The sequence below is a fragment of the Neophocaena asiaeorientalis genome, unplaced genomic scaffold (assembly GCF_003031525.2).
Source record: "Neophocaena asiaeorientalis asiaeorientalis breed wild unplaced genomic scaffold, Neophocaena_asiaeorientalis_V1.1 scaffold275, whole genome shotgun sequence".
NCBI lineage: Eukaryota > Metazoa > Chordata > Mammalia > Artiodactyla > Phocoenidae > Neophocaena > Neophocaena asiaeorientalis.
The window spans coordinates 5,020,713-5,036,331 of NW_020173679.1; the positions used below are offsets into that span (position 1 = coordinate 5,020,713).

Consider the following 15,619-nt stretch of genomic DNA (forward strand, 5'->3'; position numbering starts at 1 on the left):
GAAGCTGTATGTCAGTTTGGAGAGTACTGTCATCTTAATATTAAGTCTTCTAACCCTGGACATGGGACAATATTTCCATTTGTTTCAATCTTCTTTAATTTCTTCCAACTCGTTTTGTAGTTTTTAGTGTAAAATTCTTGCATATCTTTTGCTAAATTTATTCCTATTTTATTCTTTTTGTTTCTACTGTAAAAGGAATTGCTTTCTTAATTTCATTTCTGATTATTCATTACTAGTGCATAGTAGAAATACAATTCGTTTTCATATATTGATCTTGTATCCTGCAGTCTTACTGAACTCATTTATTAATCCTAACAGTTAGTTGTATGTGGTTTGTGTGTGTGTGTGTGTGTGTATTCCTTAAGATTTTCTATATACAAGATCATGACATCTGCGAATAGATTTCTTTTTCTAATCCAGAAGGTTTTATGTTCTCTTCTTGCCTAATGGCTAGAACCTCCAATACAATGTCGACTAGAGGTGGTGAGAGCAGACATCCCCGTCTTGTTGCTGCTCTTAGAGGGAAAACATTCAGCCTCTTACCATTAGGTAGGATACTAGTTGCAAGTTTTTTGTATCTGCCTTTGAGCAGGTTGTGGAAGTTCCCTTCAATTTCTAATTTGCTGAGTGTTTTGATCATGAAAGCGTGTTGGAATTTTCTCAAATGCTTTTTTGGAATCTATTGAGGTGATTATATGGTTTCAGTCCTTTATTCTGTTAACATAGTGGATTACATTGATTAATTTTTGTGCGTCGAACCAACCTTACATTCTTGGGTTCGAACCCACCTGGTTGTAATGTGTGGTCCTTTGATAAACTATTAGATTCCGTTTGCTAGCATTCTGTTGACGATATTTGTGTCCATATTCATAAGGGATATTGGTCTTTAGTTTGCTTGTACTTTTTTTGTCTGGTTTTGGTATTGGGGTAGGTAATACTGGCCTCATAAAATGATTTGGGAAGTGTTCTTCCTTCTAATTTTTGCAAGAGGTTGTGAAGAATTTTGCATTAATTCTTTTTTAAACCTTTATTAGAATTCACCATTGGAGACATTTGGGTCTGGGATTTTCTTTGTGGGCAGTTTTTCGATTAGTAATTCGATCTCTTTACCTGTTATACTGGTCTCTTCAGATTTTGTATTTCTTCATGAGTCCATTTTTATAGTTTGCGTCTCCTAGGAATTTTTCCACTTCATCTAAGCTTTATCATTTGTTGCCATACAGTCGTTCATGTTATCCGCTTTATTATAGTCCGCTTTATTTTTGTGAGGTGGTTAGGAATATCTCCTCTTTCATCCCTGGTTTTAGTTGTTTGAGTTTTCTGTCTTTCTTTCTTGGTCAGTCTAGCTACAGGCCTGTCAACTCGGTTGATCCCTTCAAAGATCTTTACAAAACTTTCAGTTTTGTTGATTTTCTCCGTTGTTTTTCTTTTTTTTTTTTTTTTTTTTATTTTTTTTTTATTCTCCTAATTGCGGCAAGTGGGGGCCACTCCTCATCGCGGTGCGCGGGCCTCTCACTATCGCGGCCTCTCTTGTTGCGGAGCACAGGCTCCAGACGCGCAGGCTCAGTAATTGTGGCTCACGGGGCTAGTTGCTCCGCAGCATGTGGGATCTTCCCAGACCAGGGCTCGAACCCGTGTCCCCTGCATTGGCAGGCAGATTCTCAACCACTGCGCCACCAGGGAAGCCCTCCGTTGTTTTTCTATTCTATCTTTCATTTGTTTCTGCTCTTATCTTGATTATCTCCTTTGGATTTAGTTTACTCCTTTTTTGCTAATTTCTTAAGGTAAAAGTTGATGTTATTGATCTGAGATCTTGCTTCTTTAAAAAAAAAAAAAGGAATTTATAGCTTTAAATTTCCCAGGAGGCTTTAAAAAATAAATACAAGGTTGTACTACTTAAGTTCTGGGACGTTATTGAGGCTAAAACGATAAATAAAACAGGTAAAGTTTAGGTTGGTGTTTCTCCAAGTATTCTATTGTCAACTAAGTTTGGAACTAGCTGGCTTAAGCAAAGTGAAAGTCAATTCCTTCACTGCAAGATGGCTCTGGTCCTTTGATCTGCCAGTGTGTGGTGTGAATCTCCCAAGGGAGCTGAGGCCCTTGAGTTTCCTAGATTTTATATGCCCGAGGAGTGTCTTCAGGGCTGGAGTTCTGCAGAGCAGGGCAGCATTACCACTTTTGTGGACGTTAGGCTTTTTTGTCTTTGTGTGTCCTTTCCGTCATAGAAAATATTAAAAACTGTATTAAGCAAGTACTTTGACATAAAGCAAATATAATTCAGGCCAGATTTATTGTTTTATATTCATCATTATTGTATTCACCTTTTCTTGTGAGTTTAAAAGAATTTGAACATAGAATGTTTTCCTATGCCTTGAACGGTACTGTAGGTCCCAGACCCTGCGCCTACTGGGTAAGTCAGGTGGGTGCAGAGAACGCCCAGGAGAAGTGAGAGACCTACTCAGGTCAGCGGGTATCTCTGGACAAGGCCTGGAATACAGCTTTCTGAGGCCCAAGCCACATGGACCAAGCCAGGGTCATTGTCAGGACTACTGCCCTGAACCATTTTCAGCATTTAGAAAAAAAATGTACTCGGTCAGGTCATATGAAATAAAATAACCTCTCTCTGTGTCTATACGTGCCCCTCTCTGTGTAAAGGCTTCGGTTTGTTTTGGAAAGGAGGGAGAAGGAAGGGGGCATGAAACATGCACCAGTTCTAACCCAGTTAGACTGCAGAACAATCGATAATGAGACAATGGGCCACTGTTGTTCAGAAATACAGCCCTTGTGCACAGTCACTAAGCCTACAGTCAGCTCCTCGCACAAAGAAAGGCAGGACAGCCACTGTCATGGGATCAATATCTCCTAGCTTAGGCGGCATTGATCCCGTGGCAGAGCCTCAAGGCAGACTTCTCCCTACCTAGGACTTGCAGGGGGTGGGGAGTGTGACGAGCATCCACCCCAAAAGCAAGGTGTGCAAAAGAGGTGCACTTGGCCATGATAGGGATTACAGAACGGGTCTCAGAGGTCTCTGCATCTAAGTTCCCTTTTATATTAGGGAAGAGTTGGGAGAAGCAGAAGCTGTTACCATCCCCAGGCTGAAGGGGGAGGGGGAGGGCGAGATTCCTAGAATCGGAAGAGCTGCAGCTATGGGGGAGGGGCGGTGGTCTAAGTAAAGGTTTATAGCCACTGCCAACCCATGGCTTCTAGGGAGGGAATAAATACCCTGACCCCTCTTTCTTCCCACCTTCCACTTTTCACCTCTACCCTCTGATCCGGAAGGCAGAGGACGATGTCCAATTTAGCATGTCTTAGTTTTATAAAATACATTCAACAGATAATGAGCCCAAGCCAACTAGAAAGCCAGAGCAATGAGCCTGCGTGATACTCTACCCCAGGGCACAGAGCAGGGACGAGAGGGTGGAGAATGGTCTCAAGTGGCAAGTGGACAATGAAAAGAACAGCACGATAAATATGGGGAGGGAGCAGCCTGTCCTTTGGGCCAAGAGCTCATGACTGAGTGCAGGGAAATAGAAGTATGCTGACAACTAGCCATGTTTTATGTGCCATGTAAGCTCAAGGTGCTACGGGAATGTGAAAGAAAAAAGCTGAAGACGGGGCCCGTGAGAGGAGTCAGAGGTTTCCAAAGACAGAACCTTGAACTGAGCTCTGGATGTTGAATGTGAATTAAATGGAGGAGCAGCCCCTCGTAAAAGTGCAGGCACGGGAGCCGTAATGGACCGTTAGCAGAAATAGGTGCGTTCTAACCAGAAGGCAATGGAAAACCATTAAAATGCATTACGGGGCCACAGACAAGAGATCGTGATGACTTCTTTCTAATGGTGGGCTTTAGTCACTCTGCCTTTTCCTCCACATAGTGGACACTATATTTCACCACACACCGGTTTGGTTGCCCAACCGTTCCCAAGGGGTCACTCCACAGTCAATGCATTGATCCCGCGGCTCTATTGGAACCTAAGTCCTACCCCTGTTAATGTTCCAGATCCTCAATTCCCCTTGGCAATCTAGTCTTCCAAAAATATATCTTCACAGGCTGAATGGGATAAGCAGTCCTCGGCAAGCAGTATTAAATTCCCTACCATTTCACTCTGTTTTAAATTCTGTTCTCATTCATATGGTCAAATTTAAACTCAAATAAATTATTTTCCTCGTTATTCATTCTAAAGTTGAAGACCCCCGGAAAGTAATAGGAACTCAAGTTCCAAGGTAGTCAAATGACTGATTCGATTTTGTGAAGTATTTTCCCTTTCAAAATGACTTATAACGCTTTGCCACTATTCAAATCTCTTTAAGTTTTTATAGCTGAATTTGAAAAAAAAAAAAAGATATTTTTCCTTTAGTAACAGAACTAGGTAAAGCATTTAAAAGACCAAACTCCATAAATGCAAGAAAAGCACCCATTCCCTTATATCTCTCATAATTGAGATTCAATTTCACTTTCTTCTCTGTCTCTGCTTATTAGTCAGAATCCCACAGTGAAAAGGATGGAGCTGGTGTTTTATTGCTATCAGACTTGGAAAAAGAAGGAGCTTTACGGGGTTTTCTGTGCCTCCTTTGTGCATGCTCTCTGATTGTCTAGCGTTCTTTCGGTGGATATGTAATACCAGTAGATTGAATCTTGGCAAATAAAACACAATGTTGCATTCAAGTATATATAATACTTTTCGTCTAAGCAAAAAGAATGATAAAGATGTATTTCTCAGCTGTCAAGTTCTAAGATCAATGCAAGGAAAGGGAGCCAGCAGCTCCACAGATTCCACGTGAAGTTGTTTCTGCAGCTTCCTCTTAGCTTCTAGGTTCTGAATTCCAGCCCTTTTGCTAAGCCTTTAAAATGCTGATTCTACATGTTCTGCTGGTAACTGAGTGCATGTGAATGTCATGCTTTGCACTCAGGCACACACGCATTTTCACGTATGCCTCCACTCTGAAGAGCTGCTTCAGTGTGATTTAGAGCGCCAAGAGGCGTTCTTAGAGCTCTGTTTTCGAGCAGAAATTTTCAGGGGAAGAGCAACTTAGGCTTCTATTTTCTTTGTCACCGTTCCGCATCTATCATTTTAACGAATGTATCCAAGAGTGATCACAAACCTTTTCAAGAGCAATAAAAATTAGTCTTTCAAGAAGTTACTCTGGTCTCCAAAGGAAAATAACCTTATACTTCTCTGGCCTTTGTAAAAGTAACAATATCACGGATTATATAGGTGTGCGTCCTCACACCTTATTTACCATCCTATGAATATGAATCTGAAGAATATATTCACTTGCATAAGCACCAACCCCACAACACTTGATTTCCTTCCCCCATAGAATTTTTGCATTCCTTAATGCACTTTCTGCATTGTTTCAAACATTCCTTGTTTCCAGTTTGATTCTTGATAAGCAAGGAGGAGAAATTCAGAAACTTCTGCTTGTTAGATTCACAGCAGGGATTTTTTTTGTTTTTTTTAATATGGAAACCACGGCAGAGTTTGACTGTGTGTGAACTGGCAACAGCAGCCCCTTTAAAGCATAATTTATGAAAAAAAAAACCCAAGAAACACATGGCAACAGGGGTCCTTCTTCTTCATTCTCTTGACTCAGTGAAAAGTGAGTCTGTGAAAATAAATAGCAAGCCTTGGAAAATCCTGTCTAATAAATGCAAAATGCTGGATGGGGTAAAACATACTTTTAGAAAACTCCTTGACTATTAAGAAAAGAAAATAAAAGACACAGTATTTTACTCCCAAGGATCTGCAATTCAGAGTCCCATTTTACCCAGTGAAGACAAATGACGGAGAAAGAAATCCCCTTTACCTTCAAATGATATAATTCCTGGATGCATTTTGCAAGCACTTGACTTGCTCTGCAAGACCTAAGGGCAATTTCATTTTCTAGAAACCCTTTTCTACCCTAATTTCCTAAGCAAGTCACTGGTGGATCACTGAGCTGCATGTTCTTGGGCATCTCATCTCCTCCTGGTTTCCTGAGGCTCCTTCTAATAAAGCAGGAGAGACAGAGACCCAGACACACACAAGGAGCCTAATATAATCACTTCTGTCAAACTAAAATTCCGACTCATACTAATTCACTGTGACCTATCACTGGGAATTCAAGAAATAAGCTGGATCTGCACCGTTAATTTAAATTATTCCAATGTGCCCCATCTACCAGAAAAGAAATGAACATGAATTTCTTCTCTTCGCCTGTGGGTGTGGACTGAACCATCTGAGTAAAGAGGGGAGTTAACACTCACTAGGGGTGAGGGCCTTGATGGAAATAGGGCCTGGAGCCCCTGCCCTGATCTATGGTTGTAGCCTTCCTCCAGTGCTTTCCAGGTCTAAAGGAAGTTCTGACTGAGCCAAAATGATTACTGTCAGGACTTCTTTATGGTTTTCTTTTAATCACCAAGCCTGGATAAAACTGCCTATTGATTGACCTTAAATGAAATCTACTTTAACCTGGGAACTCCATTAAAAGGATAGTTCAAGGGGCCACCTCCCTACCCGCTAGCTCATTGTTAAACTGACTGCCTGGGAATTAATGATGCATACCATTTTGGGAGGCTTATAATTCCTTCCCAGTTTAAATATTTATCTGAACTCCTCAAAACCTTGCTCTATCCTCCTTCGTTACTAGCCCACATTTCGTTTCTTCTTCCCTTCTCAGAGAAATGAATTTTTGGTTTCCCCTCCTTAGAATCAGACTTACTGGTGCTCTCTGGGCCCCCAATTCTACTGAGTCTCTTGTGGGGGCAGTTCCTCAACTTTCTTGCCTCTCCATATCCACCCAGGCTGCCTCTCAATGACCAGAGGGCATCGGAAATGCTACAGGCCTTCTGCAGTTTCCTTGAACACTGCATGAAATACATTTCAACATGTATTGGAAGGGGTCATACTTTGGAAGACATTGTCCACTCTGGACTGACTTATTCCGGGAGAGTCCTAGAAATAATGCCTGCTGGAGACTTTGACTTTGCGTGGGCAACACAGATTGGCTCAGGATGTCAGAGAGCAAGGCGTTGGGGGCAGAGAATCTTACCTAATGTCAGCAGAGGGGCACAATAAGAATATCTGACTTTCTATGCTGGAGATTGGATCAGATGCTGTGGACATCCACCTGTCACCTGCCTGGACACCTGAAAGGGGATTTGGATGACACCCAGATGGACAGTGGAAAGAAGTAAGGGGAGCTCAACATTCCATCTGTTACTACATAAGAAGTCTGTATCAACCATGACTCATTGAACGTGACTGCAGTAAGGGGGAAAAAACACAAATGCAACAACATGGGCTGTGAGAAAAAAGCAATATCTCAGAGTAAGAGAAGGTAGCATCATTTCCCTAAGTCCATTTCGGTACTTGACAAAATTATACACGCCTACCATGTGCCCGGATACCACCCACATGTGTTCTGTCCATGGCATTTGTCATATTATTAAAATTGCTTGTTTAATCGTTTAGTTTCCTCATTCGACTCTACCATCTGTGGGGACAGAGACTTGATGGCTCTCCATCAGCTCCTGGTACCGAGTTCAGTGCTATCTCAGAGGAGATAGTCAATACATTTTGTTGCTGAATGAATGACTGAAACATCCATAACGTTCAGAGGAAATGTACGCTTCTGAAGATGATTTACTCCAGCAACCAGAAGAGAAGTTTAGAAGAGGTTAGAAGACAGTGTAAAGAGACATGTGTGTGGAGAAAAGGAGCAGAAGTCCTAGGAGAGAAGAGCCGAGGCTGAAGAATGTCTGAGGCACAAATCTGACCTAGAGACAGGACTGGGTTGACAAGGACGTACTGAAAGGAAACCCATGTTGCAGCAGCAGAATTAAGATTCTCTTTTGAGGTGAAAAAGGACAGAATCAACCCTGCAGAAAACCAGATCAGTGACTTGCATAGGAACTTGAGAAGGTCTCCCAGAATGCAGAACATGATGAAATTCTACAAAGAAATGAGATATAAAAATATAAAATATAAGACATCTTCCTGGAGCCAGAGAAGACCTTTGGTAATGGGTAGAAATGATATAGCATGTTTCAGGCAAAATCAATAAAAAGGGTACCATTTCTAGACACATTCTGGCAAAACTCAAATTACAAGGATAAAGACAAAAGTCATACAAATATGAGTTTGACACAAGAGGAAATGAAATGCAGGATGAGGAGAGAAGACTTCTCCCCATTCTTCTTGTCCCACCCCTCCCCCCTCCCCAAGGGTGCAGAGCACCCTGAGGGGCGAGTGTGGGAGATGAATGAGGCTGGAGTAGCTCAGCCCTTTCTCTCTTCCCCCTCTCTTTGGTATCCACTACTTGCAGAGCACACCCTCCTCGCCATCACTCTCTAGCACCATCACTACCTGCACCATGTACTGCTTTCCTCATTCATTCTTTCAACAAATACTCATTGAATCTCTACTTCATGTTCCCTGGGTGGAGGATTCTACAGAGAAAGATCTTGTCCTCAAGGAGCTCATCACTAGAGAGAGACAGGCAATAACCAAAGACACAGATAAATATACACACCACAGGGTCAGGCAGTGCTAAGAGTGATGAGGCAAAACAAAGCAAGGCAAAGGATCAGGGTGATTAGGAGGGAGAAAGGGTACTTACTGCCTTATGGAGAGGGTGGTCAGAGAAGGCCATATTGATGAAGTGACATTCAACCTGGCCTGAAAGAGATGGGGGGCAGCTAAGGGAAAATCTTGGGGAAGAGCATCCAGGCAGAGGGAATACCCAGTACCAAGGCCCAGAGGAAGAAGCATGCCTGGCCTGTTTGAGGAGTGTTGAGACCAGGAGGGTGGGGCTCAGAGACCAAAGTAGAGAGAGGAGTTGCAAAGGCAGGGGGGAGGGGGAGGGTGTCAGTTTATGTAGGATGGAAGGGTCATGGGGGAACTTTGGATTTTCTTCTAAGTGAAATGAGAAGCCGTTAGAGGGGTCTTCATTCATGATGCCACCATTTGAAATTACCTTGTGCTTTCACTTGTCACTGTCCGCGCCCGCCTCTAGAATATAAGCTTTGTGATGGCCACTATTTCTTACACCTTCTTCACTGTTGATCTCCCAGTCCCTGAATGACACCTGATACAGAGAAGGTGCTGAAAAATTATTTGTTGATAGAATGAATGAATGAATGCGTGAGTGAATGAATGAAATAGAAACCATGAATAGGCAGAAACTATAAGGTAGAGAAACAGACAGAGAGTAGAGGAGAAGCAGCTAATTGCCTGAATTAATAGTGGTGCCCTAGTGTGGGATCCCTAAGTTCCATGGGGTCCTGAAGCTGTCTCGGTCCAGAAGAACCCAAATCCCCATTCCCCCCAAGGCCCAGCTGATTGATTCTTCTTGGGTTACCTTGTGTACATAATCACGTGATACACCTCTTATCAACTCTGAGCAACCTCACTGTGGCCCCAACTGGGCCAGGCCCTCCTTGGAGCTACTGGTGCCTCTAACCTCCCACAGCAGTGCCCATTTCGGTCTGGGTTGTGGTGCATCCCTTCTGGCAGCTTCGCTCTTCTTGGTATCCCAGGGACCTAATTCAGTGTTTGGCACAAAGCAAGCATGTGGCCCGTATTTATTAAGTCTAACTGAACACGATGCTGAATATCAATGATACAAAGAAATTAAAAATGGAGAGAGAGGTGAAAAAATTAACAAATAATACAAGCAAAAAGATTAAAAAGAAAAAGCAGTGGTGGCAGTGTCCATTTCAAACAAAGTATAATTCAAGGGGAAGAAAGCATTTTTAAACAGAACAAAAGGGCACATTTATATAGATAAGGTATAATCCCAGCATTTATAAATAGCTAGGCACTGACAATGTATTAGATAACATTCAACACCCACTCCTAATTAAAAGGGGGAGAAAACCTCTTTGAGAGCTAGGAATGTAAGTTCACTTAATCAGCATGATAAATAATATCTAGCTTAAACCATCAGGTACTATCATATTTAATGGTGAATACAGAAGTTATTCTCATTTAAATTAGAGGAAAGCCTAGTGTTTGTGGTGATATCAAGAGTATCATCTGTAAATCTCTTAGAGTTAATCAGTGTTTGATAAAGTGGACGGATTAAATATAAAACAGAGAAAAAGCAATAGCTTTACTTATATCAGCAATAACCAGTTAGAATATCTGAAGGGGAAAAAACTCACTTTCCTAGTTACGTTAGCAAACCAAAAATACACAGAAAAAAATATTACAGGATCCCATTTTATTCAATATGATGAAAACCAGAAAAATCTTTTTGAGATATACAAAATAAGACACAAACAAATGTGTGAACATATCTTTCCAGAGGAAGAGCCTAAAGTTTGTGACTATGCCAATTCTCTTTAAATAAATGTATAAACTTATTATCTTCTCAACCAATCATTTAAAAGGCAAGCTGCAAAAGAAAAGAAATTGTAATGAATGCAGGAAAAGGATAAATTTCTTCCTTATATAAAGAACACCTAACGATCAAGAAAAAAGGGCTTTCACCCATTAATAGAACAAAAGGCCAGAAGATCTGAACAGATAATTCACACAGGAGCTCAACTTGCCTAGTCATCAAAGAATTAACAAATCAAGTCACTGTCTTTTTATGTCAGTCAAACTGTCCAGGATGAAAAGACTGAAGGATGGAGAGATTAAGAATATCTGTCTTCCTCCTCCATGGCCTCTGGTGACTTAAAGTACCACACACTTTCTCAAAATCAATTTGACAATAGATAGCAAGGATTTAAAATGAGTTCAATAGAACTACCATTCGACCCAGCAATCCCACTACTGGGCATATACCCTGAGAAAACCATAATTCAAAAAGAGTCATGTACCACAATGTTCACTGCAGCTCTATTTACAGTAGCCCGGAGATGGAAGCAACCTAAGTGTCCATTGACAGATGAATGGATAAAGAAGATGTGGCACATATATACAATGGAATATTACTCAGCCATAAAAAGAAACGAAATTGAGTTATTTGTAGTGAGGTGGATGGACCTAGAGTCTGTCATACAGAGTAAGTCAGAAAGAGAAAAACAAATACCGTATGCTAACACATATATATGGAATCTAAAAAAGAGGTTCTGAAGAACCCAGGGGCAGGACAAGAATAAAGACGTAGACGTAGAGGATGGACTTGAGGACACGGGGTGTGGGAAGCGTAAGCTGGGACGATGTGAGAGAGTGGCATGGACATATATACACTACCAAACGTAAAATAGATAGCTAGTAGGAAGCCACCACATAGCACAGGGAGATCAGCTCACCTAGAGGGGTGGGATAGGGAGGGTGGGAGGGAGACGCTAGAGGGAGGAGATATGGGGATATATGTATAGCTGACTCACTTTGATATAAAGCAGAAACTAACACACCATTGTAAAGCAATTATACTCCAATAAAGATGTTAAAATAATAATAATAATAAAATAAAATGAGTTCACATCCTCTGACAAAGAAATTCCATTCCCAGGAGAGCGGTCCTAGAGAAACAGTCAGATATGTGGGCAAACATTCATAAACATAGATATTTATTCATGGGAGAGATTAATATTAAGATAGTATTTTGAATAATATTTGAATTATGAGAAAATCCTCCTGAAATAACATTAATTGAAAAAGTGATTTCAAAACAGTTTATTTAACTTGCTCTCAATCTATATAGATATATAGAACATACATAGGTGTGTAGAATACACACAGATATATAGACATATAGAATATACACAGATCTATACGATCCCAAAGTATTATCAGTGATTATCTCTAGTGGAATTATGAGTAATTATTATTTTTGTTATATCCTTTAATATTTTTTCATTTTTCTAAATTTTATACAATTATAGAAATTACCTCAATAATAAGAAAATGCCAATGTTATTTTCAAAAAACAAAGAAAATAAAACATATCAGTACCAACAGTTGCCAAGGTATTTCGTTCCTTGAGGTGTGGGATAAAAGTTAATTCTAGCGATATCTGTCCCCCCTATACTCTCTTGGTCGAATTCAGGGGAATTCAATTAAGAGAATTGCCATAAGCATTTATTGTGCCCTTAGTGTGTGTAAGGCACAAGGCTGAGGGCAGTGAAGCAGTGCAAAAATGAACAAGACAGGGGTCTGGTCCGCAGGTAGAGAATAATCGAGTAACAGGAGAGGGACTGTACCTTGGAAGCCCAAAACATGCAGACTGGGACAGGGGTGATGGGAAGCCAGAGGCAGATGGAAAGGACCAGTGGCAAAAAATGTCTGGGGCAGAAACGTCACCCACCTCTCAGACATCACAGGAAATGCAATGAGGTGGAGAATGTTTTATTTGCTGTGTCTCCTCTCAGGGACAGCATTTTGTGGGGTTGGAAGGAAGAGGTGACTGATGAAACAAACAGCCAACATTTGCACAATTCTGACCATGGGCTGGGTGCTCTGCTAAATGTTTTAATTGTGCTATTTCATTTAATCCTTAGACCAAGCCTACGAGGTCAGTCTATGATAAACCCCACGTCTTAGAACATAATGTACTTATGCTCACACAGCCAGCACATCGTGGAGCCAGGATTTGAATGCAAGAGGGTTCACCTCTGAGATCTTGCTCTTATTTTTTCCTGCAGAATGGAGCATGCATGTGTGGGCTGGAGCTGAATTGTTCAGGGCCTCAGATGGCATGAAAGGTCACCGTATTTTCTCAGCATCTAGCTATCCTCCTTCTCTTCCTCTTACCACCTGAAGCAGCTTTGAGCCTTGCCTCCAAACAGGTGACTAGTGAACAGATATTTAAAGAGTAGTGTATTGAAAATTTGCCAAACTATTAGCCTCTACTTGATACTGAAGAGCCTTAACTCTGGGCCTCTGGAAAGCCTGGAAGAGACAGAGGTTTCCTTCATGAAGGCTCTTCTATAATCCCTGCTATGAGTTATTAATCTTATAAACACTTTCTGAGCATCTAATATGCAAGAACACTGTGCTAGCTGCTGGGGATACCCTCATGTCTCCTTAGTCAAAATCCTCCAGTCCATGCCTCTCCTCTGAACCAACAATGCACACGAGCTCTTTCTTGGAAGTCCCAAGGAAATTCAGCCTCACACATCCACACTGAATCATGAGCTCTGCTCCAATCCTCCTGTACCTTCAGGGAGCTCTCTCCTGCTGATGTAGCACTAGCTACCTAGATGCGCAAGCCAGAAATGGCCTTTTTCCTTACAGCATCCAATCCATCCTCAAATCTTATCCAGTCTATCCCCAAAATATCTACTGCTCTCCACCTGCATGGCCACCACCTAAGTCCCAGCCACCATCATCTCTCTCCTGGACAATCACAATACCCCCCTGAAGGTATTCCTGCATCCATTCAGTTGCCACACAGAGAGACCTTATCGCCACTCACCCCACCCTTAAAACCCTCCAGATTTTTCCTTTACATTTGGACAAAACAAAATAAAATCTTTGGCTCCAGCTCCCACTTAGTTCATCCTGTCATGTCTCACTGTTCTCTCCTCCACGTGTGAGTATGAAGATGGGTGAATGTGTGGACATCTGCATTTGCATTCCAGGCTGTTAACATTGGTCACCTTGGGGCGTGAGGCTGGGGATGAGAAAGGAGGTGAGTGGAGGGAGATTGTCCATTTAATGAGATACAATTGGCAATGTAACATTATAGTAGTTTCAGATGTACGACATAATGGTTCAATGTTTATGCTTTGTGAAATGATCGCCTCAATAATTTTAGTTAACATCCATCACCATGCATAGTTACAACCTTTTTTTGGAAGGTGGTCAAAAGATAAAAAAGTTCCAGTTATAAGATAAATTAGACCTGGGGATATAAGGTACAGCATGGTGAATATAGTTAATAATACTGTATTACATATTTGAAAGTTTCTAAGAGAGTAGATCTTAACAGTTCTCATCACAAGAAAAAAATTTTGTAAATATCTCATATATTTTTGAATGGTTTCACTGGTTGCTACGAGCATGAGTTAACTTTATAGTATCAGGAAAGGAAATTAATAAAATATGCTTACGTGTTGGCCATTACTTAAAGAATGGGAGTCATTTAGATAGCTATATGGAAATCTTTATTGTAACGATATTTGCTTTCTCTTTCCCAGTAGTATCCCAAAGAACCAGGTCAAACAAAACAGGAAGCAAGGAGCTGGCCTGACCACTCATGTTGGATCAAGGGCTTTCAACCAAGTGTAAAAGAAAATAGTAACCTTGTTGATTTAGCCCCAGCATCCTGAAGTGCTGTGAGAGAATTCACGACTATAGCTGTTAGCGTGGATTGACGGAATCTCATCTAGACCATTTTCAGCCCCACCAAAAAAAAAATGTTGGTATTCCTGAATACACAGGCAGCTGATGGATCCCTCTGTTTCAACTTGGCCACAAGCAAAACCACACTGAATGTGAATAACTGCTTCGGATAAAATGACAGAACCCATAATTTATAGGAAGCTACCAAGGAATTTCGGATCGAGGTGAAACTCATGGCCCTACAAGTATAATATCATGCCCAGTGCTTCCCGGGGGTCAGTACTTTGGAATTCAGCCAGGCCGTCTGTGAAGTTCAGCACAACAGACAAAGCACAGAATTCTCCTCCCAAACCAGAAGGTATTAGTGGCATGGTGTCAAATATTATTACCTAGTTAAGAATTGATTATCAAAATGCCTCCCCGCTGAGTCTATCTGACTCACCCATTTCACCGCACATTATCTTTTATGGATCTTAAATGTACAGGCTATTAAAGTGGCTGGCTTCTCCTATAAAACAACACAGAGAAAAAGGAATAGTGTTTCCCAGATAGCTTCTACGTGAGAAACAGACAATAGTGAAGTAGTCAACCATGATTCTAAATTTTCATCATGGAAATTTTACTTTCCATCTTCACTTTATTTTCCTGGAATCTGCAGTAGGCACCATGATTTCAAGCTGTGGTTAGTGGGGACCAAGAGTCCCACAGCACATATCATGTTCTGAATGATTTCATTTATGACCTACCCAGAGGGTCTTAACTGAGAGTTGGTGGAAGGGAAGAGTCAAGGGAGAGTTCTCAAACCTGCATGGCTAAGTTGGAGTCAAATCTATTTGAAATGGGGAGAAATCTTGATTTCTTTAATGTTATTTTTTTGCTGATTTTCACATGGATATGTAATTCCTGGAATAGTAAGGTCTTAGAACAGGATGACTGGAAAACGGTCCTCTGAAGGCATATCTGGATTCATTCAAAGTAGGTGGGACTAGAATTGTTGAGAGAGATTTTAAGATGGTAAAGAGTGAAATGTGAGAATGGTGTTTCTTTGACTATGAAAGGTCTATAAAAGATGTAATACCCTTGTTTAACACCATCATAGCTGCTTATTCTGCTTTCCTTTCAGTAGATTTGATCTGTCTTATAATTTCTCTCTCTCCTGCAATCAAGGTTGGCAAGCTCTTTGCAATATGTGAGAGATTGATTGACTGATGGGCTCAGTTCTTTACCCCTTCCTGGACCTAAACCCTTTGCTGTGTAACTTTGCATCACCCCCTCACTGCGGGTGTACCCTTTGCTGTGTAACTTTGCATCACTCCCTCACTCTGTGTGTGTGTGTGTGTGTGTGTGTGTGTGTGTGTGTGTGTGTGTGTAGGAGATTTTCTGTTTTGTATCTTGAC

The 15,619-nt window shown here is 41.2% G+C and overlaps 1 protein-coding gene across 1 annotated transcript in view; it reads right to left on the reverse strand.

Annotated features, from left to right (window-relative positions):
* The window catches only part of KAZN (kazrin, periplakin interacting protein), a 1,100,080-nt gene that overhangs the window by 532,991 nt on the left and 551,470 nt on the right, over positions 1-15,619 (reverse strand). The gene's annotated exons all lie outside the window — the stretch shown is intronic.